At 45.3% G+C, this 24,053-nt stretch overlaps 2 pseudogenes; one reads left to right on the top strand and one right to left on the bottom strand.

The window, feature by feature from the left end:
• Positions 1-1,941: 1,941 nt before the first annotated feature.
• LOC148870620 (L-type lectin-domain containing receptor kinase IV.1-like) lies at positions 1,942-4,966 on the bottom strand (annotated as a pseudogene).
• A 6,939-nt stretch (positions 4,967-11,905) lies between these two features.
• On the top strand, positions 11,906-13,828 carry LOC148870619 (L-type lectin-domain containing receptor kinase IV.1 pseudogene; annotated as a pseudogene).
• Positions 13,829-24,053: the final 10,225 nt, after the last annotated feature.

The following is a 24,053-nucleotide window of genomic DNA, read 5'->3' as shown; positions in this document are numbered from 1 at the left end:
TTCAAGAGCGCGAGCAAGAGTTCAGAACAGAAGTAGGTGTTATTGGACAGACCCACCACAAGAATCTAGTCTGATTGATTGGGTATTGCAATGAGGACAACATCGACTTCTTGTGTATAAGCTCATGAGCAATGGTGCTTTAGCAAGCTTCCTTTTCAGAACTCCAAAGCCCAATTGGAACCAACGCACCCATATTGTGTTTGGAGCTGCAAGAGGGCTCCTGAATTTGCATGAAGAGTTAGAACCCAAGTCATCCATTGTGAAAATATACTTCTTGAAGATTGTTTTACACCAAGATTTCCGACTTTGGATTGGCAAAGCTTCTGATGAATAACCAGAGTCGAACTCATACAGTTATTAGGGAAACCAAAAGGTATGTTGCACCCAAGTGGTTCAGGAGACTAACAGGTTTGGTAGAAGTGTTGGCTGTAGGCATAGCAGATTCTACCCAGGAAGAAGTGTTGGCTGCACTTACAGGGATCAGAATAATTAACAAATTAGGTATTCAGGACCTCTCCATTGAAGCGATTCAGCAAACACTATAAAATGGTTAGGAAAACAAGAGAGTAGACCGTGGAGACTTGGACACTTTCTAACGAAGGCAAGGGATTTACTGACTGCTTCTAATGCAAACATGATTTGGATTCCAAGGGAATTTAATGTTATTGTAGATGGACTAGAAAAATTAGGTGCTCTGTTAGAAGATCTATACTCTGAAGTTTCCTCCTGTATAGTTCCTACAGATTTGATCCCTGTTTTTGTTTTTCTTTTCTTTATATGTGTACACCTTCTTATGTACCCTTCTCTTTTCTTAATGAATTCAATTACCTTTCTCTCAAAAAAAAAAAAAAAAAGAGTATGGCAATCACTACGAAGGTTGATATATATAGCTTTGAGGTCTTGTTGCTAGAGATCGTCTATCGTAGGAAGAACATTCCAACAGAAACTGACGAAAATGAAAACGGAGAAATTCTAACAGATTTGGCTTACAACTGCTGCTGTCAAAGCAGGTTAGATATCTACTGGAGAGATTCCTAAAGGTTGCACTTTGGTGCATTCAAGAAGAGCCATCACTAAAGCTGACGATGAGGAAGGTCACGCAGATGCGAGGAGTTATTGGAGTTCCAGTGCTTACATGCCCTTCTCCCTTTCACTCGGTTTTTGAAAGCTAAAGTGGTCCTCTGTTTCTGTGACCAAATAGCCAATTTTTATCGAAATCTAAACTTGTTTCTTTACCACTGTGTTATTATGACAATTGAATAATCAACATGGCTCTTGATTATTGATTGTCCCAGAATAATGGGTTTTTTGCTTCTTTTCCCTTGCTTTAGTTTATCCCACTTATCTCAAAGAACTGCAAAGACAATTACTGATATGGTCCGATTAGTGTAGGGGCGGTGGAGGTTCCGGCTAGGTGGGAGCGGTTCGGTGTTGTGTAAGGACGGTGGGGAGATAGAAGAGAAGAGCGGGGAGGTTATTGAGGGCAAATATGGTACTTTACAAAGTGATTAGATGATGTTTAGGGGTAATTTCGTAACTATACACGTTTCCTGTCATGATCAGTAACGGAAGGGAGGTTTTTGTCAATTTTTTTAAAAATAGTGGGAAGGTTTTCGTTAAAATGAAGCTATAAGGGAAGTTTTTATAATTGTCAGAAAGTTAAGGGGAGGATTTTGTATTTTACCCCATTATAAAATGGATATTTGTCTTTTTTTTGTGCAGGGCATAAAAGTTAAGTTCAATTATATCTTTACCATTTACTGGTACACCTGCATAGCTTGTGCCCTTAGAATAGTTTAGATAATCTGATAATTAAACTGAATCATTGCCAACTACATGAGTAAATTTCCTAAAAAAATCAGAAACAATGAAGTAAATTACACAACCCACCTTACTTTTCCTTGATCATCAAAAAATGATCAGTGCACTTACACAGATTTATTAACGGCCAGTTGAGAGGAGGGAGTCTGAAGACAACGATGGTTGTGTGGATGTCAATTCTGTAGAAGAAGACAATGTGGCAAAGTTGCTGAAGCCTTCATCGTGTCCAAATATTAGACCACTTGCACTCAAACCATGCAAAGATGAGTCTGGGAGAGGGGCAGCCCCGACCAAAAACCGCATGACTTGTCTCATGATAGGCCTAGAAGTCGGAATAGAGTGAGAGCAAAGCAGGCCAAGCTTTTAACACTAGAATTACTTCCTCGGCTACATAGTCACTGCCCAGATTTGGATCTACTGTCTCAAGAATTGTCCCTCTACTCCGCATGAGAACACCCAGTCCACCAAAATTACGTCCTCTGCTGATGCTTGTGGATCTATTGGCCTTCTCCCACAAGCCACTTCAAGCAGAAAAGACCCGAAACTGAACACATCTGTGCTCGGTGATGGTTTACTGGTCCTAGTAAGCTTTGGTGCAAGGTAACCTAGCGTCCCTACCACATGAGTAGTTTTGGGATCAGTTCCTTAACCGTACAGTCTTCCGAGCCCAAAATCTCATAACCTTGCATTAAAGTCACTATCTAATAAAACATTGCTGGAGTTGACATCTCTGTGAAAGACCACCTTCTCCCAACCTTCGTGCAAATAAAATAGCCAGACGCTACCCCTTTGATGATTTGGAACCTTTGACCCCAATTGAGTTTGGCCTTTGTTGGTTGAAGAGTAACTTGTCTATACTTCCATTGGGCATATAATCGTATACGAGTAAGAGCTCTCCTCCTTTACGTCGGCAATAGCCCAAGAGTTGTACCAAGTTTCGGTGCTGCAGCCGACCCATGCAAACAATCTCAGCGACTCTCTTGTTGGGAATAGCCCAAGTTCCTCCTTTACGAGTAAGAGCTCTCCTCCCAACAATTCTCTCGTTCTTGTTGGGATTCGTGAGAGACTCTCTTCACTGCAACTTCGATTTTGGAGGTGGGTAATACACCTCTGTAGACCCTACCGAAACCCTCAATACCAAGAAGCTCTTTGTCGCTAAATCCCTTGGTAGCGGTGTAAAGATCTTTGTATTTGAATCTTTGAGGCCCATACTCTAATTCCCAATCTTCAAGCTCTCAGCGAACTTTCTCTTCCTTCTCAAGGTGAAAAGGATAAAGGAGATGACTGTGGATGCTAAAACTAGGCCTATAGCGGGCATTCCCACCGTCAGAAATTTGGAATGCTCTTTGGGTCCTACTCGAGGTAGCTTCGGAAGTTGGGAGATGACGATCTCTTTAGCTGGTCCATTCATCTTAAAGTTCCATCCCAATACGTAATGGAACGTAGGAACGGTGCTGATGAGAAGCCAACGTACATGTAGTCTTTCATGATCGGAGAAAGATTGTAACGCAAAGACGAGTGGGATATCTGGTTTAGGCACATTAATCGGAGCTAATGTGACATTAATTCGACCGTCCAAGCCATTATACTCGATCCATACTTGCATTGCTTTCCCACTCTTGAGGCTTATGTTCTTATGCCCACCACTTTGATCGGTGGCATAAGATGCCGGCTTGGAATCAACAGATGTTAAGTTGTTAATGTCGATACCGACATGATTGTCATCGATATCAGAGAATTCCTTGCTTTGGAAGGTGTCGAGCTCAATTGCGACAACATGGTTGGACGGATCATCATTTGTGGACTCATTGAAAAGGCCTAGATATTGGGTCGGTCGAGCTCCCGGAAACCCTCTTGAAGGTGTGATCACGAAAGCAATTCTGATGAGGGCGGATTTGGCCTTCCAATGATACTATGACACCTGACACCTTATGGCAACTAGATGCAGCCTCTTGACAACTAGGTAACTCATCACTTACAGGTAGTTCGCCATAGGCAGTTCGCCACGGGCAGTTTGCCATCGTATAGCCTGGCAACTTAGGCAGCTCGCCACCTTGTAACACTTACAGGCAGCTCGGCACCTGGTCAGCCCAACATCTTACAAGCAGCTCGCCACTAAGCAACTCGACACCTTGCAGCCCTTACAGGCAGTTCGCCATCTTGCAGCTCGCCACTAGGCAGCTCGCCACCATGCGGCACTGCACAGGTAGCTCGCCACCAAGCAGCTTGCCACCAGGCAGGTCGCCACTTATGGGTGGCTCGCCTCCTAGTCAAATCGACCACCATGTGACAATCCCAAGGAGCTCACCACCGTGCCCCGCATTTCATGGGATTATGACTTGTAACGGCTATATTAGCTCACCCACTCCCTGATTAAGGCAGAAATGGGTGACCTTACCAGTTGGTGGCTTTATGCCCACTTAACACGAATGCAGGTCCCATCACAGCAGGAATCCAAGAACTACTCCACCAAACCCATGAGGACTCCAGTATATAAAGGCCTCACCCCCCAGGGGCGAGGAGAGATGGTAATCCTTGCTCTCTAACTCTCTCATTCTCTAATATCATTCTCAGCTCATGACTAAGTGCTGACTTAGCCATTGGAGTGACCTCGTCGGATAAACACCCCTGGGTTCTCTGATTCAGCTCATGCAGGTCCCTCAGTTCCCGCCACCTACAAAGATAAGCAGATTGTCTTCAGCAAGAAGTAGCCGGTTCAATTCCCATCGTTGTTGGTAGCCAGGTCACCTCCTGCAGGGAGCAACTGGGTTGCGCTACGTTAGGGAGCTCCACTTCGGCCTTTGAATCATCGGTCAGTTGGGAGAAGATAAGGTGACGAGGTACTTAGCCAAAAAATGATACGTGACCAGAAGCAGTTACATCAAATCCCATGATTGCTTAAATTTTAATACTTGGAGAGGATCCCGAATACAAAAGTGGTAGAGAAAGTGAAAACATTACCGTCGGATTGCTTCTTGAACTGGAGAGGGTATGGATAGAAGGCATGACCCATTTGTCGACTAGATTCGTTGGTTAGCATCAGGAGGCCGTTGGGTGTGATTTGTGCGGAGCCGTCTAGGCTAAGATTAGCACCTCGGAAGCCATTATAGGTAAAATTAGCATCATCTGAGGCCGCCAACGTCATGACCAGAGAGAGAAATGGGCACAGAAGCAGCGGCAGCTTGACCTTGACAAACATGGTCGAGATCGTTCTTGTCCGTCGAATCGATCGACAGCGTCTGCTCGTTTTATCTCCCATATAAAAGTTAGTTTACGCTCTGATTTAAATTCAACAGAGGACTCCTCACGTACGTCATAACCAGTTTTCTCCCTTACACTGCGTTGTATGATATTTTTGAAATCTCAGCCAAACCAAATCTACTTCAGCACAGTCCACACGCAGAGTCTGCAAGGGGCACAAATAGAGGAAGGGAAGTGCGAGGTCCGGAAGAAACTGTAATATTGATTCTTCCAATAAAAGTTTTTCAATTTCCAATTTCTTACCAATTTATAATTTGGGTCATAGTCTAGATCTAAGTAACCTATATTTTTTTGTAAGCAGCTGTAAGCCTGATACCCATTAATGGAGGCTGCTAACATTCTTGTACCAACGATAACCTCAATGGATCAGGTCTATACTTAGTATATACAAATTATAATTAACCTTCTATGGAGCAACAATCCTTTTACCAGATCTTGGGCAGTGAAGGACAGTATAATGTCTCTGTTACTTCCTAGAAAGTTTACAGGTCCTTGCACACCAAGGACAGAAGACTTGTAATTAATCAACTACGTGTCAACTTTGACCACGCAATTTTTAAGATCGAGAGCCTCCATCACCTCCAGTCATGTGATAAAAGCATTGACTTCCGCTTCACTTCTAGACTGGCTAGCTAGATGCTTTTTGCATGGTAATCAAGAAAAAATATTTTTCAATTAATTTCGACCTACCAAACCTAGACTTGAAAATTATAGAGAATTGCTAATGGAGTTTTTCTATTATCATGCGAAGATGTAACGATATGATGGTTTGAAATTGAATCCAGTTTTGGTTGATCCCATATTGGGAAATCTACCTGTATTGGAAATCTCCACGTATCCCTGTATTGGAAATCTCCATGTATCCTTCCTGTATTGGGAATCTTCTTGCATGCATGTGTAATTGGTAGTTTCCTAGATGTATTTGGATAGTATTTCCTTAGATTTCTTTGAGAATTTGTAATTAGTAATTTCCTACTGCAACTGAATCTCTTAAATTCAGGCGTAGGAATTGTATATATATAGGATGTATTTTGCATAATGAGAGAATTTCCACAAGCTTTTACATGGTATTAGAGCCATAAACAGGAGCGAGAGGTATGTGTTCTAAGACCTAGAGATCAGTAGCGGAAGCGACACTGCTCGGCACTGGCAGAGTACAGACTTTGCACTCCAGTTTCCAGTTCGACACTTCGTCTTCCACAGTCCTCACTACGGCGCTCCCAGAAACCAGAATCCAGACTCGAGATTTCCATCAAAAATAGAAAGAAGAGAAGACTCTTTGTCTCCCTCATTCCTCATTGTGGCTCTTTCAGAATTCAGACTTCAAAATTCCATTCCAGACTTTCTAGTTTAGCAGTTACCAATTGGACCAGTTCCACCATTCGTCTCATTGTTTGTTCCAGACTCCAGAGCAAGAGTAGACCAGACTCTAGAGAGACAGAGATCGAGAATCCTCCCAAGGCTGCAACTGGCAGTTCCGAGTTCCGAGTTCTGACTTTCGCAGTTCAGACAAGCAGAGTTCTTCGGTTCTTCTTCTTCTTCTTCTACAGTCTTCTTCCAACAGCGGCGAAGTCTTCTTCTATAGTCTCCTTCTACAGTCTTCGGTTTTCTTTTCTTTATTGAAGGATCGAAACAATGCGCAATAGTGCGCACTAGTGAATCAGAAGGCGTCTCGATGGGTTTTCCACCATGTCAGGCGAAGGTGAAGACAACAAAAAAGGCGTAGGGAAAGACACGACCGTCTTCTCGCCGTATTACTTGCATCCGTTTGACAACCCTGGAATGATTATCTCACCTATTCAGTTAAAAGGTGAGATCCATGAGAAACATCCTCAGAGCAAAGAGAAAGCTCAGGTTCATTGACGAAACGTTGGGTAAACCAACAGATGACTGGACCGATATTGAAGATTGGTGGATGGTGAATTCAATGCTGGTTGCATGGATTTTCAATACAATCAAACCAACCTTGCGATCTACTATATCATATACGGAGAGTGTGAAAGACTTGTGGGAGGATCTGCGATAGAGATTTTCTATTGGGAATGGATCTCGAGTCCATCAATTGAAGGCTGATTTGGATGCTTGTAAACAACAGGGACAAGCAGTGATGGCTTACCACGGAAAGCTAAAGGTCATGTGGGATGAATTGGCAGATTATGATCCAGTACCCACGTGTCATTGTAGCAGTTGCAGCTGCAAAATTGCGACCATACTTGAAAAGAAGCAAGAAGAAGAGAGGGTACATCAGTTCTTGATGGGCCTTGATGAAACAACTTATGGCACCGTGCGTTCGAATATTTTGAGCATAGAGCTGTTGTCGAGTTTGAACCGTGTCTATGCAATTGTCATTCAAGAGGAAAGGCATCAAAGTATAGACAAGAGCAAAGAAGAACAAAGTGATGCTGTGGGTTTTGCGGTACATGTAGGTGCTGGTGCAAAAGGAGTTGTTGCACATACAAAGGATAAAAACATGAGCTATACACACTGTGGAAAATCCAAACATGAAGCAAAGGTCTGCTTTTGGGTGACCGGGTATCCAGAATGGTGGGGAGATAGACCACGCTCAACTGGGAAAGGAGCAGGCCGCAGGTGAAGTGGTTCGGGCGTGGGTGCCGGCGGACGAGGAAACAAGGCAAGAGCAAACGCTGCCCAAGTAGCGGGAAGTGAGACTGGAGGATAGAAGGTTGGAACCACAAATGATCATGAGTGGAGATCAATGGACAACACTTCTCAATATTCTAAATTCACATAAATCTGGTGAAAGACTTTCCCGTAAGAAAAATTCTACTGATTGGATAATTGATTCCGGGGCGTCGCACCATATGATTGGAGAAATTGATTTATTGATTGATGTTCGGAATATTACACCGTGTCCGGAGAAACTTCCCAATGGGAAGCAAACTACTGCAGTGAAGGAAGGGACTTTGCATTTGGGTGAAAATATTTATTTACATCATGTGCTTTTTGTACCAAGAATGAACTACACCCTTATTTCAGTAGCTAAATTATTGCAAGAGATAGATTCTACTGTCACTTTTACTAACAAGCTATGCGTGATACATGACCAAATCTCGAGGACTCTGATTGGAGCAGGTGAGCAATGTGATGGGGTCTATCATTTTAGAGGAGCAACACCAGTTCAGGTAAATAGAACAAGTGGAATGAGTGAATGGGAGTTGTGGCATCGCAGATTAGGGCATCCGTCTAAACAGATATTATCTTCTCTTCCTAAAGTAGGTAAATTAAACAGTAGACCTAAAAGAGATAAGCCATGTGATGTTTGTTATAGAGCAAAACAAACTAGGGAAGTTTTTCCTGAAAGTAAACATAAAGCTGATGATTGTTTTTCTCTAATTCATTGTGATACATGGGGTGCTTATAAAGTACCTAACTCTTGTGGTGCCGTTTACTTTCTAACCATTGTTGATGATTATTCTCGTGTTGTGTGAGTTTACCTGTTACTTAAAAAAAGTGAAGTAGCACATATTATTGAGAATTTTTGTGCCATGGCAGAATGTCAATTTGGCAAGCAATTTAGAGTTGTTCAAAGTGATAATGGAACAGAGTTTAAAAGTCTTAAATCATACTTCGAAACTCATGGCATTCTGCATCAAACTTCCTGTGTTGGAACACCCCAATAGAATGGTCTAGTGGAGAGAAAACATAGGCATATTTTGGATGTTGCGAGAGCATTGAGGTTTCAAGCAGGTTTGCTTGTTCGTTTTTGGGGGGAGTGTGTCTTGACCGCCAGAGACTTAATAAATAGGACACCTTCTTCCGTACTTGGCAGAAAGACTCAGTATGAGGTACTGTTCGGGATGACAGCTCAATACGAGCAAATAAGTGTGTTTGGCTGTCTCTGCTATGCTCATTGGAGTCCTCGAGATAAGGATAAGTTTGGAGTGAGGAGTAGGAAGTGTGTTTTTGTAGGCTATCCCTACGGAAAGAAAGGTTGGCACACATATGATGTTGAGAGCGGTGAATATTTCATCTCCCATGATGTAGTCTTCCATGAAAATATATTTCCATATGTTGGTGATTTAGAAGTAACTCTTGAAGACAACCCCCCGACAATTGCGACCGTAGTTGATGATAATGTTTTTCACAGCCACTGAGGAAATAAAGCCAGGGGAGTGACAACGACAGTATTTATGCAAATGATAGGGAAAGCTTTCAAAATACTAATAGAAGAGAGGATGAGCAAAGTAATGGAGGGGGTGCGTAGGAAGTGGAAGTTAATGGTAGAAAGGACAGAATTAGTGTGGATCTAGCACCACAAACAACACTAGAAGAGCAACTTGGCAGGGGGCATTGACATCGCACGCCATCTGTTTTGTTAAAGCCCTACATAACCTACACTGCTCGATGTTTGAAAGACCCCATTCACACTCAAGCCAACTCTGAATCAAAGTCCTCAGGTACGACTCCCTATCCCATAGAAAATTATGTGACATGTACTAACTTCTCTACTAGACATCAAGCTTTCTTAGTTGCAGTCACTACAAGGAGCCGAGCCTACCAGTTTTTCTGAGGTAGTAAAAAGTGAGAAATGGAGAAAAGCCGTGAGGAAGGAAATCCAGGCTCTAGAGGATAATGGTACATGGACATTGGAATCCCTACCTCTCGGAAAAAAGACAATAGGGAGTAAATGGGTCTATAAGATCAAATATAATTCAGATGGGACAATTGAATGGTATAAGGCACACCTAGTTATTCTCGGGAATAGACAAGTTGAAGGATTAGATTACAATGAGACTTTTGCTCCTGTGGCCAAACCGACGACAGTCCGAACCTTCTTAGTCGTGGCGGCCGCTAGGAACTGGGAGTTGCATCAAATGGATGTATATAATGCTTTCTTACATGGAGATTTGAATGAGGAAGTATACATCCAGTTTCCGCCAGGTTTTACATCTAAGGATCGAACAAAAGTGTGCAAACTGAAGAAATCTCTCTATGGACTACGTCAAGCTCCCAGATGTTGGTTCTCGAAGTTAACAACGACCTTGATATAGTTCGGGTTTGTTCAATCGTATCCTGACTACTCTTTGTTCACCCATTGCAAACATAATGTTCGTTTGCACATGCTGATATATGTTGATGATCTGATTGTTGGGGGAAATGATACTGCTGCCATTGTAAAATTCAAAAAGTATCTCCATCGATGCTTCCATATGAAAGATCTAGGTCCACTCAAATATTTCCTAGGGATTGAAGTAGCTCGTGGACATGAGGGAATATTTTTGTCTCAATGGAAGTATGCACTAGACATCATCTTGGAATGTGGACTCTTGGGAGCCAAACCAACATCCGTGCCCATTGAGCAGAATCATCATCTTGCGCTGGCAAAGGGCACTCTAATGGAAAATCCGAATCAATGTTGACGATTAGTGGGACGATTGATCTACTTAACCATTACACGACCTGAGCTGTGTTATTGTGTTCATATCCTAGCTCAGTTCATGCAAAGTCCAACGCAAGAACATTGGGAGGCAGCTCTACGCGTAGTGCATTATCTGAAAGGATATCCGGGACAAGGTGTATTGTTCCGTTCTGATAGTGATCTGCCTCTATATGCCTATTACGACTCTGATTGGGCAAGCTGCCCGTTGATGCAACGGTCATTGACTGACTATTTTGTTCTGCTGGGGCACTCACCTGTTTCTTGGAAAACGAAAAAACAACATACCATGTTGTGCTCCTCTGTAGAAGCCGAAAATCGTTCGATGGCTGCGACAAGCTGTGAGTTGAAGTGGATGGAGAAACTTTTTTTGTCTTTTGAGGTGGCGCATGATGAACCTGCGCGATTGTATTGTAACAATCAGGCAGCTTTGCACATAGCCGCGAATCCAGTGTTCCATGAGCGGACAAAGCATATTGAGGTCGATTGTCATTTTGTTCGCGATGAGCTATGGCATGGGAACATTGTTACTTGCCATGTTCGAACCATAGAGCAGTTGGCTGATATCTTGACGAAGTCTCTTGGAAAAGAGAAATTCGCATATTTCCTTGGCAAATTGGGCATTCGGAATCTGCATGCACCAATTTGAGGGGGAGTATTGGGAAACCTACCTGTATTGGAAATCTCCATGTATCCCTGTATTGGAAATCTCCACCTTCCTGTGTTGGGAATCTTCTTGCATGCATGTGTAATTGGTAGTTTTCTAGATGTATTTGGATAGTAGTTCCCTAGATTTCTTTGGGAACTTGTATTAGTAATTTCCTGCTGTAATTGAGTCTCCTAAATTCAGACGTAGGAATTATATATATATCTTGCATAATAAGAAAAACAATTTCCACAAGTTTTTATAGCCCATTAACAAATCATATGGAGTCGAATTCAACATAAGGTCCTATGAATGGGATTAAGAGATATGAAATTCATAACAAATTTCAAAGTTGTGGGGTCTAAAGAGCTTCATCAATGTTCTTTTTTCGGTAGATAGAACATAAATGTTCAAATTTAATACTCAAAATTTTCTATGGTTTAGTTAAACAATGAAATTTCTAAACTTTGACTTTATCCTCGTATAGAAGCCGCCTCCAGTAAGAACCAATTCCTCAATTTTTTTTACTTTGACTTGGATATTATGGCTACAAAGAAGACTCGCACACTGGAAGGTCGAAATAGGGGGCTTGACTTGTATTCCCACAAGGGCCTCTATACTGAAATCAATTCGCTCTTTCCATGAAGGACACAAGGAGAGAGAAATTTGAGGCCAAGTCTCCTTGGATGACTACGAAACTTTTGGTGGTAAATGGTTTGTATTAGATCTCAAAACGCACTGAGGCACTCATCAATTAATCAGCAAGAACACACTTAACCATGTTTGTTAAGCTTGCAGAATTGTCTCTGCTTCTGCTTTTGGTTGTGTCGTTTGCGGATTCAGAAAATTCTGGTTTCACTTACAATGGCTTCCGAGGTGCTGACTTGAGCATGGATGGTCTTGCACAGATAACACCAAGCAACCTATTGATGTTAACCAACCGCTCTGCACAGTAGACAGGTCATGCCTTCTACCCCTACCCACTCCAATTCAAGAACCAACCGGACGGTGAAGTCTTATCTTTCTCTACCAGTTTCATGTTCGGCATCATCCCTCAGCGCGAGTACTCAGATATAGGCGGCAATGGAATGGCTTTCGTGATCGCACCATCAAGAGGTCTCCCGGGATCTCTACCAAGCCAATATCTAGGTCTCTTCAACGGTTCCAACAACGGAAACTCGTCTAACCAAGTTGTTGCAGTTGAACTCGACACAATTGATAACATTGAATTTGCTGATATCAATAATAACCATGTAGGTATTGACATTAACAACTTAACGTTTGTTGATTCCGCACCAGCGTCTTATTTTACTGATAAAAATGGTGCGCATAAGAACCTAACCCTCAAAAGTGGGAAAGCAATGCAACTGTGGATCGAATATGATTGTTTCAATACTCGAATTAATGTGACATTAGCTCCGATTAATGTGCCTAAACCAGATATCCCACACTTGTCCGTGGTTTATGATCTTTCTCCGATCATAAAAGACCAAATGTACGTTGGCTTCTTGGCAGCTGTGGCCTCAGTTCTCACATCCCATTACGTGTTAGGATGGAGCTTTAAGATCAATGGTCCAGCCAACAAGCTTACTCTCTCTCAACTTCCTAAGCTTACTCGAGAAGGACCCAAACAGAAATCTAAGTTTGTCACATTTGGGTTGCCCATTATTGGCCTCGTTTTAATGTCCACCGTGATGGCCGGCATTCTTTTTATATTGAGAAGGAAGAGAAAGTTCGCTGAAATACATGAGGATTGGGAACTGCAGTATGGGCCTCATAGGTTCAAATTCAAGGATCTCTATATCGCCACCAGAGGATTCAGCGAAAAGGAGCTTCTGGGTATGGGGGGTTCCGGTAGGGTGTACAGAGGCATACTACCCACTTCCAAAGTTGAAGTTGCAGTGAAGAGAGTGTCCCATGAATCAAGATAGGGAATGAAAGAATTTGTTGCCGAGATTGTTAGCATCAGTCGGCTGCGTCACCGGAACTTAGTACCACTCTTGGGCTATTGTCGGCGTAAAGGAGAACTTTTCTTGGTCTACGATTACATGCCGAATGGAAGTTTGGACAAGTTCATCTTGGAGCAACCTAAGGCTACACTCAATTGGGGTCAAAGATTTAGAATCATCAAAGGGGTTGCATCCGGGCTGTTTTATCTACACGAAGAATGGGAGAAGATCGTTGTTCACAGAGACGTAAAGTCCAGCAATGTCTTATTAGATAGCGAATTCAATGGTAGATTGGGAGATTTCGGACTGTCGAGGCTATACGATCATGGAACCGATCCATAGATGACACATGTGGTAGGGACGCTAGGTTATCTTGCACCAGAGATTGCTAGAACTAATAAGCCAACTCGGAGCACGGATGTATTTGCTTTTGGGGCGTTTATGCTTGAAGTGGCTTGTGGGAGGAGGCCTATAAAGCCACAAGCATCGGGTGAGGACGTTATTTTGATTGATTGGGTGTTGTCGTTTTGGAGCAGAGGGGCAATTCTTGATGCAGCAAATCCAAAATTGGGTGGTGATTATGTAGTTGAGGAAATGGATTTACTATTGAAGCTTGGCCTTGTTTGCTGTAGCGATGCCCCTCTTCCGGACCCGTTGTTGGTTAGTGCCAGTGGTCTTATATTTACAGGCGGTGAAGGCTTCAACGAGTTTGCTATCTCGTTGGCAGAGTCTCTCCTCTCCACAGGTCGTTAGTTTAATTAATCAGCATAAGTGGTGGGTTTATCTTGCTTTTCCATTATAGCTTTCTTTTTAATTTAGTTAATCAGCTTCATATAATTCTTTGAGAATGACGATACCAAATCAATTTATATATATAGACCTGCATAATAATATTGAAGGTGTGTAATTGGGTCAGAGGAACTTCCAGGGCTCAAGCTCAAATAATGGAAAAAAAAAACATGAATCAATGTTTATATATCGAATATTAACATAAGTTAATAAAAAAGAAAAAACATAAGTTAGGAGGTGCAATCCATTGAAATTTTGGGAACCAATCGGCTTTTGCAAAAGTGGTTATTCATCGGTCAATTTCTGTTCATACGGAATACGGAGATTTAAGTAGCGTTTATCTGGTCTGGAGACCGTTAAAAGGTCGGTTGTGCATAATTTCCACACGGAACACACGGCTTTAAAAGAAACATTTTTCAATTAATTCGATTAATGATTTGAACTTATTAATCGGGATATTATCTAAAATTTATCATTGTTTTTTTTTGTTTTTGTATTTATCTTAAATTCATTATGACTTTTCCAAGTGAGTTTTGTTGTCTAAAATTCACCTTCGCTTAGGATTTCTGTTGATCTGGTTAGTGATCATTTAATAGAATTGCCTACATAAACATTTAAATATTTTTACATGACAAAATTATCTCTTAATGATCGGTCAATCTTATTAAAATGTTTTATGACAAAAATTGATTTTGTCTATTATGGGCCCGACACGGATCAGGGATAATTTTGTTATAAATAGGCTTGATTGATCATTTAAGAGTAATTTGGTTATACAAAATATTCAAAAGACAACTTCTGTTAATAATCGTTAATAATCACTAACGATGAACAGGAATTAACAGAAATTTTAAGATATATAAGTTTACTTAAAATTCAATGTCAGCGACTTTATCTCTTATTAATTAGTATACAGTTTTATGGACAGTCAGTTGGGACTAGAGATGTAGAATTGGGTTAAAAAACATATTTTCATAAAAGAAAGACGGGTCTGCTCTGACCCCATGGGTCCAAACCAACCGAACTGATTGGACCAGTTTTGGTTCCAAGATCCATACCAATGGATCGGTTCTTATTTTTCATTAATTGTCCGATTATTATCGGTTTGGGACTATCTTTTGTCCTATCCTAAATTGCTTCAAATCTCACCCAACCTCTAATAAATAATATATTAAATAAGTTATGTGTGTAATACTTAAATATTACATGTCCAAAATGGCTATTTTGGTAAGTGATGAAAGACGATTTGACCCAACCTATGAAACGGTGACACCTGGACATTGACCCAGCATGAGCGACAGCTCAGCGTTGTAGCCTGGTACGACCAAGTGACGGGCCCATAAAGCGGCTCGCTATATTGTAGCTTAGAAAAGGAAGATCTCGCCACAACGGGAGCTCTGAGTTCCCTGAGCTACCTTTGAAGGGATACTCCGAGGCAACTTTAGCTCACGAGCTAGGGGAACTAGCTCGCCCGAGCTCCCAAGTAGACAAGTCATCCCAAAGACCAATTCTATTAAGGGTAATCCTGAAGTGTTCCGAGCTCGCTACAAAGTAGCTCGCGAATGAGCCGCATGAGCGCTCCTCAGGAAGCTTCTATCTGATAGGCCGTACCGATCAGACTGCGCCACGTCCCTTACTGGCAGCGCAGTCCTCGTCCTTTCGACAGTCTGCATCCACGTCTCTTAGCAGGCGGAGGCATGCCTGCCACTTTGGGGACATGTTACTCACCCAGGCGAGAACTACGTCACAACGGCCACCTGCGCAGCCCTGGCAGGCAACGACTGTGGCAGGAGCCCAATGGCGGTTATGCCCGACCTGATGTAAATGTCCCTATAAAAGCCCTCAGGGTAGAAGAGAGACTTCTTCTTGAGACCTCTAATCTCTCGAGTATAGTGAGAACGCGCTATCTGCACTCTTAGCCTTCATCTCCTTTTTGCTTCTCCTACAGAGTACTAACTTAAGCATTGGAGTATCCCCACTGGGTAAACTCCCCGGGGATTCTTCTTCTTCTTCATCTCAGGTACCTTCTAGGAGCCACGTGAGTGCCAGCTAGGAGTGACCGGATCGCTCTACATCATTTGGTGCCGTCTGTGGGAGCGCTTCGAAAAGCTTTTCCCTAAACCTTCACATCTCTTTACTCTCCAAAAACTCGACACTCATGGCGTCCTCAAGCAACATCGGACGATGCACGGAGATGAATAACTCCATGGAACAGCCCCAGTTCTCTACTGTTTGTATCGGACAGTTCACTGTCCCCCTCTCAGCGAACGGGATCCGTAGTTTGAACATGCCTCTTGCAGGGGCACCCGTCGTTGCTCCACACCCTACCACAGTCGGAACAACCTCCACTGAACCCTCGGTTGTGCCCCCAGCGACCAGCCTGAGTCAGCTGGAAGATTTGGTGTAGTGCATGCGGGCCATGCAGGCTCAAATGCAATAGTTTCAGCAGTTTCAGATCTATCAACAACACGTGCTACACCAGGTCTCGCAGTACCAGTACCAATAGCAATTTCCCCAGTTGCCATAGCCTCAAGGAGAGCACGATAAGGATGCTCCCGAGTCCAGCAGCAGGCCGGCCGAACAACTGCAGAGGCAGCCTTCGGAGGAGAGGCCAGTTCGGGGGACCATCCACATGATAGTGGGAGGTTCGATCATTGTGGGTTGCACCAAAGCAGTAGCTCGGACGTTAGTTCGTGAGGCCGCCCGAGAAGAGCAGAATCCCTCAAAGCGGCCGAGGACAGAAGAGCCAATTTTCTTCACAGAAGATGATGCACGAGGGGTCCACTACCCCCATGATGACGCACTCGTAATAAAGCTAAGGATCAACAACTGTGAGGTCAGGCATGTACTCGTCAACTCCGGCAGCTCGACTGACATCCTCTTCAAAGCTGCGTTTGACCAACTCCAACTGCAAAGAAGCGACCTGAAGTCTGTAGACACTCCTTTGGTGGGCTTCAACAGAGAGGAAGTCTGGCCCCTTGGGAAAATAACAGTACCTGTGGAAGTCGGCACATGGCCTTGCATGGTCAGATTCAAACACGACTTCCTGGTGGTCGCAACCCCCTCCCCCTACAATGCCATAATAGGTTGGCCAATCACCCATGTCCTACGAGCGGTGGTCTCCACTTACCATTTGGCTATGAAGTTCCCGACAGACTTCGGTGTGGGGGTAGCGCGGGGCGACCAGCTCGAGTCCCGCAAGTGCTACGTCACTGCCCTGAAGGGAAAGACCAAGGTGGTCGGTGACCTCAAACTAGAGTGGCCTACGGAGCAAGGCGAAGAATGAGCCGCGCCCATGGAAGAAACGGTTGCAATCCCGACCTTAGCGGCAGACCCAGCTCAAACGCTTCAGATCGGCGCTTCCGTCCAGAAGCCTCTTCGATCCGAATTGGTAAGCTTCTTACTTCAAAATTTAGATATTTTCGCATGGTCCACGGCGGAGATGCCCGGTATAGACCCCAAACTTATAACTCATAAGTTGAATACTGATCTTGTAGTTAGGCCCGTTAGACAGAAGAAACACAACCTAGCCTCGGAGCGGTGGAAAGCGGTTGACGAGGAGGTTGAGAAGCTCCTCGTAGCTGACTTCATAAGAGAAGTCCACTACCCTAGTTGGGTATCCAACCCCATTCTGGTAAAGAAGGACAATGGCAAGTGGCGCATGTGCGTTGACTACACCGACCTAAATCGGGCCTTGCCTAAAAGATTACTTCCCACTCCCCAGAATTGACCGCTTAGTGGATGCGACCTCAGGGCACGAGTTGCTAAGTTTATTGGACACCTATTTGGGCTATAACCAAATCAAGATGGACCCGGTGGACGAAGAAAAGACTGCCTTCATCACATAGTTCGGTCTATACTATTACAAGGTTATGCCCTTCGGGTTGAAAAACACAGGGGCAACCTTTCAAAGGCTTGTAAATAAGTTGTTTGCGCCACTAATTGGTAGAAAAGTAGAATGTTATGTAGATGACATGGTCGTCAAAACTCAATTTTCACATGAATTAATACAAGACTTGCATTATGTTTTTGAAATTTTGCGTAAGTTTAATATGAGACTGAACCCAAACAAGTGTGTATTCAGTGTGACCTCGGGCAAGTTCCTAGGATACATCGTTAACCGGTGTGGCATTGAGGCCACTCCAGACAAAATTAAGGCCATCTTAGATATGAGACCACCTCGAAAGTTGAAGGAGGTTCAGAGGTTGAACGCCCACATAGCCGCCCTGAGCCACTTCATGTCCAAGTTGGCGGACCGCTGTCTGCCGTTTTTCAAGGCAATCAAAAGCAAAGGGTTCAAATGGACCCAGGACTGTCAGCTCGCATTTGGTGAGCTCAAGAAATACCTCGCTAGTGTGCCAATCTTAACCCGACCCGAGGAGGGTGATATTTTAGAACTGTACCTCTCGACAAGCGATGAAGTGGTCAATTTGGTACTAATAAAAGAAGTAGATCGGGTTCAACGACCCATCTATTATGTTAGTAAAGTATTGTAGGGAGCAGAGACGAGATACCCAGAGATAGAAAAGCTGGTTTACGCACTGGTAATTGCAGCTCGGAATCTCCGCCCGTACTTCCAAGCTCACACTGTTATCGTTCTCACCGACAAGCCTCTGAGGCAAGTCCTACTTAAGCCCGAGGTCTTTGGTTGGTTAACGAAGTGGGCCGTTGAGCTCAATGAGTACGACCTCCAGTACAAGCCACGAACTGCCATTAAGGCCCAAGCCTTAGTAGATTTCATAGCCAAATGCACATTCAGCTCCGAAGTCCCCAGGCTGGTTGAGCACGAGGCTCCCAGCTCCGGTGAGCCCGAAACTCCCAAGCCGGTTGAGTCCGAACCCCGTGAGGTAGCAGCCAGTGTGGCATCTCTCCTAGTTCGGCCAAGCGCGAGCTGGGATGAGGAGCCTTGAATCCTTCACGTAGATGGTTCCTCGAACCAATAGGGCAGCGGAGCCAGAATAGTTCTACACGGCCCAAGTGGCACGAAACTAGAGTACGCGCTACGCTTTGAGTTCGCAGCATATAACAATGAAACGGAGTATAAGGCGTTGATAGCTGGACTAGCCCTAGCCAGAGAAGTAAAAGCAAAGCACATCATTATCTGCAACGACTCCCAGCTCGTGGTCAACTAGGTCACCGACGAATACGAAGCTCGCGAGCCAACCATGATAGCCTACTTAGCCAAAGTTAGAGAGGCCCTACTCAACTTCTAGTCACACATTGTCAGGCAAATCCCAAGGTCGAAGAACACTGAGGCCGATGCCCTGTCTAGGTTAGCCAACGCCAACGACATCATCATGAGAACCGTGTACATAGAGGACTTGCCTCGGCCTAGCATTCTCGGGGGGGAAGAGGAGGTCGCTCCCGTCGTTCAAGCAGAGCCGAGCTGGATTGACCCGCTCACGAGCTTCTTGCTACACAGGACTCTCCCTGCAGATCGCAATGCTGCCAGAAGGGTGCAGCGCCAGACAGCCAAATATGTCATGATAGACGAACGGCTATACCGGAGATCTTACAACCTTCCCCTACCTGCGTTGCTTGTGACCTACTGAAGCCGAGCTCGTACTCCATGACACTCATGAGGGATTGTGCGGCGGACACTTGGGGGGCAGGGCCCTCGCTCAGAAGGCACTTCGACAGGGGTATTATTGGCCAACAATGAAGGCAGACGCTATTGAGCTTGTTAAAAAATGCGACAAATGCCAGAAGCATGCCAATATTCATTACCGACCTGCCACCGATCTCAAGTATCTCACTAGCCCGTGGCCCTTCGCACAATGGGGCATCGATCTACTTGGTCCATTCCCGCCAGCAACAGGTTGGAGGAAGTTCTTAGTAGTAGCAGTTGACTTACTTCACCAAGTGGGTAGAAGTTGAACCCCTTGTAATGATCATAGCCCGGAATGTCCAAAACTTCTTTTGGAAGAACATCGTGTGCCGCTTCAGGTTACCTCGGGTATTGATTTCTGACAACGATAAGCAGTTCGAGGACATCAAATTTCAAGACTGGTGCCAAGACATTGGAATCTGACAGAAATTTACTTCAGTCGCACACCCTTAAGCAAACGGTCAGGCAGAAGTCACGAACATAGCCATCCTCCGCGGACTGAAGGCATGGTTTGACCGGGCTAAAGGGTTGTGGGCAGATGAGTTACCTAGCGTCCTATGGGCCTACCGGACCATAGAGAAGACCGCCACTGGAGAAACACCCTTCAACATTACCTACGGTACCAAAGTAGTTATCCCCGCAGAGATCGAAGTCCCTACGCTGCGATTAGAAGCATACAATGATCAGATGAATGAAGATGAGCTCCGTACCAACCTCGATCTACTCGACGAAGTAAGGGACCTCGCGTATATCAGGATTGTAGCTTACTAGCAGATAGTAGCTCGTTACTATAACACCAGGGCCAAGAAGCGGAACCTCCACGTTGGCGACCTGGTTCTTCGAAAGGTTATGGTACCTGAGCCCGGCGCTGACAAGCTTGGGTCTAACTGGGAAGGACCTTACCGAGTGAAACGAGTACTCGGGTAAGGAACGTACGAGCTCGAGACCCTCGAAGGGAAACAAGTACCTCGGGCATGGAATATTGTCAACTTAAGACAATACTATCTGTAACAACTGAGTAGGCCATGAGTCACTCCCAAAGCCTAAGGGCCGAAATGCCGAGCTAACACGATCTCCGTGCAATAAGACCCGATTGCCTTTGGGGCACGGACAAACTTCAAAAGTGAACTATAAGTCACTCCCAGAGCCTAAGGGCCAAAATGCCGAGATAACACGATCTCGGCGCAATCAGACCTAGTTGTCTTTATGACATGGGCGAACCTCAAGTGAGGAAGTGTAAGCAGCTCGGGCTTAAACCCCACTAAGCATACCTTGTTCTAGCACAATGATTGAACTAGAGAATAACCAACGAGCATATACTTCGGGTATGTAGCTCTAATAGCTTGGGTGTTGAGATCGCCTTAGCAAAGATAAAGAGAGCACATCATACTTGGAAGAAAAAGGGGAGAACTTTCATTATCATTTCAAAAAAAAAAAAAAGAAGAAAAATGACACTGCAATAACCGAGCTAAACAGCTCGGGAAAGTTTGACTATCGTAGGGCACATCCGCTCAACTAAAGACCTTTGAAAGACTGGGTTTATGGCACCTGGAAGCCACCAGAAGTCCAAAGAAACACCACCTCAGGGATTCGCCTCCTCATCCTCATCCTCTGGGGAGTCAGGCTCCTCTTCCTCCGCTTGGTCTGCCGTCTCAGGAGACAGACCCTTCATAGCCACCGACAGAGCTTAAACCCAAAGTGGTACGAACTCGAACCATATTCCTCCTGGAGGTCATGGTATTCCTGGGAGTCTTTAAAATCCTAGACCACTTTCTCTCGCTTAGCCTCCACCATCTGATCAAAGTTATGAGTCTGATCTAGAAGAGTGGACTCCAAGTCCCGCACCTGCTGCCTGAGGAGCTCCCTCTCCGCCGCCATCCTTGATGACTCCTCCCTGTAGTGCGTGGTCTCTTTAGAAAGATGGGCTATAAAAGCCTCCTGGTCATGGACGACTAGCTCTTGAGACTTGCTCCCCTTGCGAGTGTGATGAAGCTCACCCCGGATCTGGTCGAGCTCGCCCTGGATCTTCTTGTTAGCAGCCCGCTGGTCGAGGGCATTGACGCGGTGGACGCGCGTCTGGAGAGCCATGGCAAGGATGGCGGAATTCACCTACCGACAAAAGAGAAGATCAGAGGACAGTGGAAAGGGGAAAAATGAGAGAAGAAAAAGGAAAGGAGTCACTTACCACCATGCAGTGGGCGAAGGCGAAAGCGGCGAGGTCCCCAGGCTCCATATTCCCCCAGTGAGCGACCTTGTCGTTACTAATCGCCTTTCGGCTCCTTCGACGAGCCACGAGGTAGTCGTTCACCCCCTCCCAGTTTCCCACTGGGAATCGGGGGAAAGGGCATGGCTGGAGGGGGTTACAGGGAGCCTCTCCCTGTTGAGGGAGTTCATCCTCTTCGAAATCGACCCCACTAGTTCCCTCAGGTGGGGGTGCTAGAATCTCAAGCGGAGGGGAGGATAAAACCAGCTCAACGGACCCGAACTTAGTACCTCCTGAGGGGGAAGATCAATTGGGGCACGTCCTCTTCGCATGGCGCCTCTGGCTGCTCGAGAGAAGGCGACGCAAATCGGTACTAGACATGATGACTGCCAAGAAGAACATCAGTGTTAGTTCAGCAAAAATGAAATATATGCATGCGAATGTGAGTACGATGTCATTACAGAAACCACGCGACCTAAAAGGACAACCTACTCGGGCTCAGGCTGGCCTGCACGAGCTTTTCCTCAGCTAAGTAGTCCGAGCAAAGGAAGCCTACCAATGCCCAGGACAACATCGTTTTCTGAGTATCGGGGTCCAGCTCGGCCCCAGGGTCCTGGATGGCACCCCTCCAAGCAGTTGAGAAGGGACACCCCTCGGGGTTGTGGACCACAAAGTAATCCCGCTTCCAAGCGGGAATCTTATTCGGCAGCTCGTACAAGAGCTTATAGTCGCGACGGGGAGAGAGGTAATAAAAGCGCCTCTCCAGAGGAACCCTAGGAGCAGCATTTTTTTTACAGAGGATAGAGGATAAAATATCAAAGTCCAGAGGAAGACAATACTCGTAACACAAAGATATAGTCCCATCCATGTTTTGAATGGCGTTGGGATGAAGTTGGTCAATGGTGATGTTAAAGTGATTTAGCACCTCCACTATCAAGGGATGCAGGGGGAGGCGCAAGCCAGCCTCGAGCTGTTCTTGGAAGATTACTATGTCATTGGGACCATGCTCCCACGGGAAGTTGCTAGTAGGGAGGCTATAGACCAGGTCCCCAAGGAGGTGAAAGTAGCGGATTAGAGACATGAGTCTCTCCGCTGTCATGGAGGAAGGGCCGAAAGTGTTAGGCTCCCTCCCCCTAGAAGTAGATGCTACATTGCCAGAGGCCTCCCGAGCCTCCGGGATCTACTCCCAAGCTCCCCCTGAGCTCGAGGGAGCATCGTCATCGTCCTGACTACCACCCGGTGGTAGGTGTGGTATGGGTACCCAGACATGGCTGACAGCGATTGGGACTCACCAGAAGAGACAGAACGAAGCAAACTGAGGAATTTGGGTAGACTAGATGAAGTGTGCGACCTCAGAAGCCGAAGACAACAAGATGGCGTGGGAGAAAATGAGGCCCAGGAGGCCCCAGCCCCCTATTTATAGTCTCCACCCTTCCAAATTGACGGCCTGGATCAAAGCAGATCCAACGGCCCGCGGGCACCCTGACTGCACGCCTTCTGAAAATTGAAGGTGATTGGCGGCATGTCCTCCATAATTAAGGTAATCACGGCCACACGACGTTCGGAGTTAAAAGCCACTTTAGCACGATTTCGGAATTTGAAAAGTCAGGAAAATAAAAAAATCTCTTGATTCCCACGAATGCATTTAATGTGGACAGTCAATCAAGTTTGAATTTCGGTCAAATCAGTCCATCGCGCTTCATAAACTCCCTGCACTAAGACAATGCCCTTAGCCTGAGGAGTGGGGGGCAATTGATGAAGGACAATTTGACCCAACCTATGAAATGGTGACACCTGGACACTGACCCAGCACGAGCGACAGCTCAGCGTTGTAGCCTGGTACGACCAAGTGATGGGCCCACAAAGTGGCTCGCTATATTGTAGCTCACAAAAGGAAGAGCTCGCCACAACGGGAGCTCCGAGTTCCCCGAGCTACCTTTGAAGGGATACTCTGAGGCAACTTTAGCTCGCGAGCTAGGGGAACTAGCTCGCCTGAGCTCCTAAGCAGACAAGTCATCCCAAGGACCAATTCTATTAAGGGTAATCCTAAAGTGTTCCGAGCTCGCTACAAAGTAGCTCGCGAATGAGCCGCATGAGCGCTCCTCAGGAAGCTTCTATCTGACAGGCCGTACCGATCAAATTGTGCCACGTCCCTTATTGGCGGCACAGTCCCAGTCCTTTCGACAGTCTGCATCCGCGTCTCTTAGTAGGCGGAGGCGTGCCTGTCACTTTAGGGACGTGCCACTCACCCAGGCGAGAACTACGTCACAATGGCCACCTACGCAGCCCTGACAGGTAACAGCTGTGGCAGGAGCCCAGTGACAGTTATGCCCGACCTGACGTGAATGTCCCTATAAAACCCCTTAGGGCAGAAGAGA

This window comes from Nelumbo lutea, chromosome 2 (genome assembly GCF_056320005.1).
Source record: "Nelumbo lutea isolate HS-2025 chromosome 2, American lotus-T2T, whole genome shotgun sequence".
Lineage (NCBI taxonomy): Eukaryota > Viridiplantae > Streptophyta > Magnoliopsida > Proteales > Nelumbonaceae > Nelumbo > Nelumbo lutea.
The sequence above is the reverse complement of the archived record's forward strand: the minus strand, read 5'-3'. Positions and strand labels throughout refer to the sequence as shown.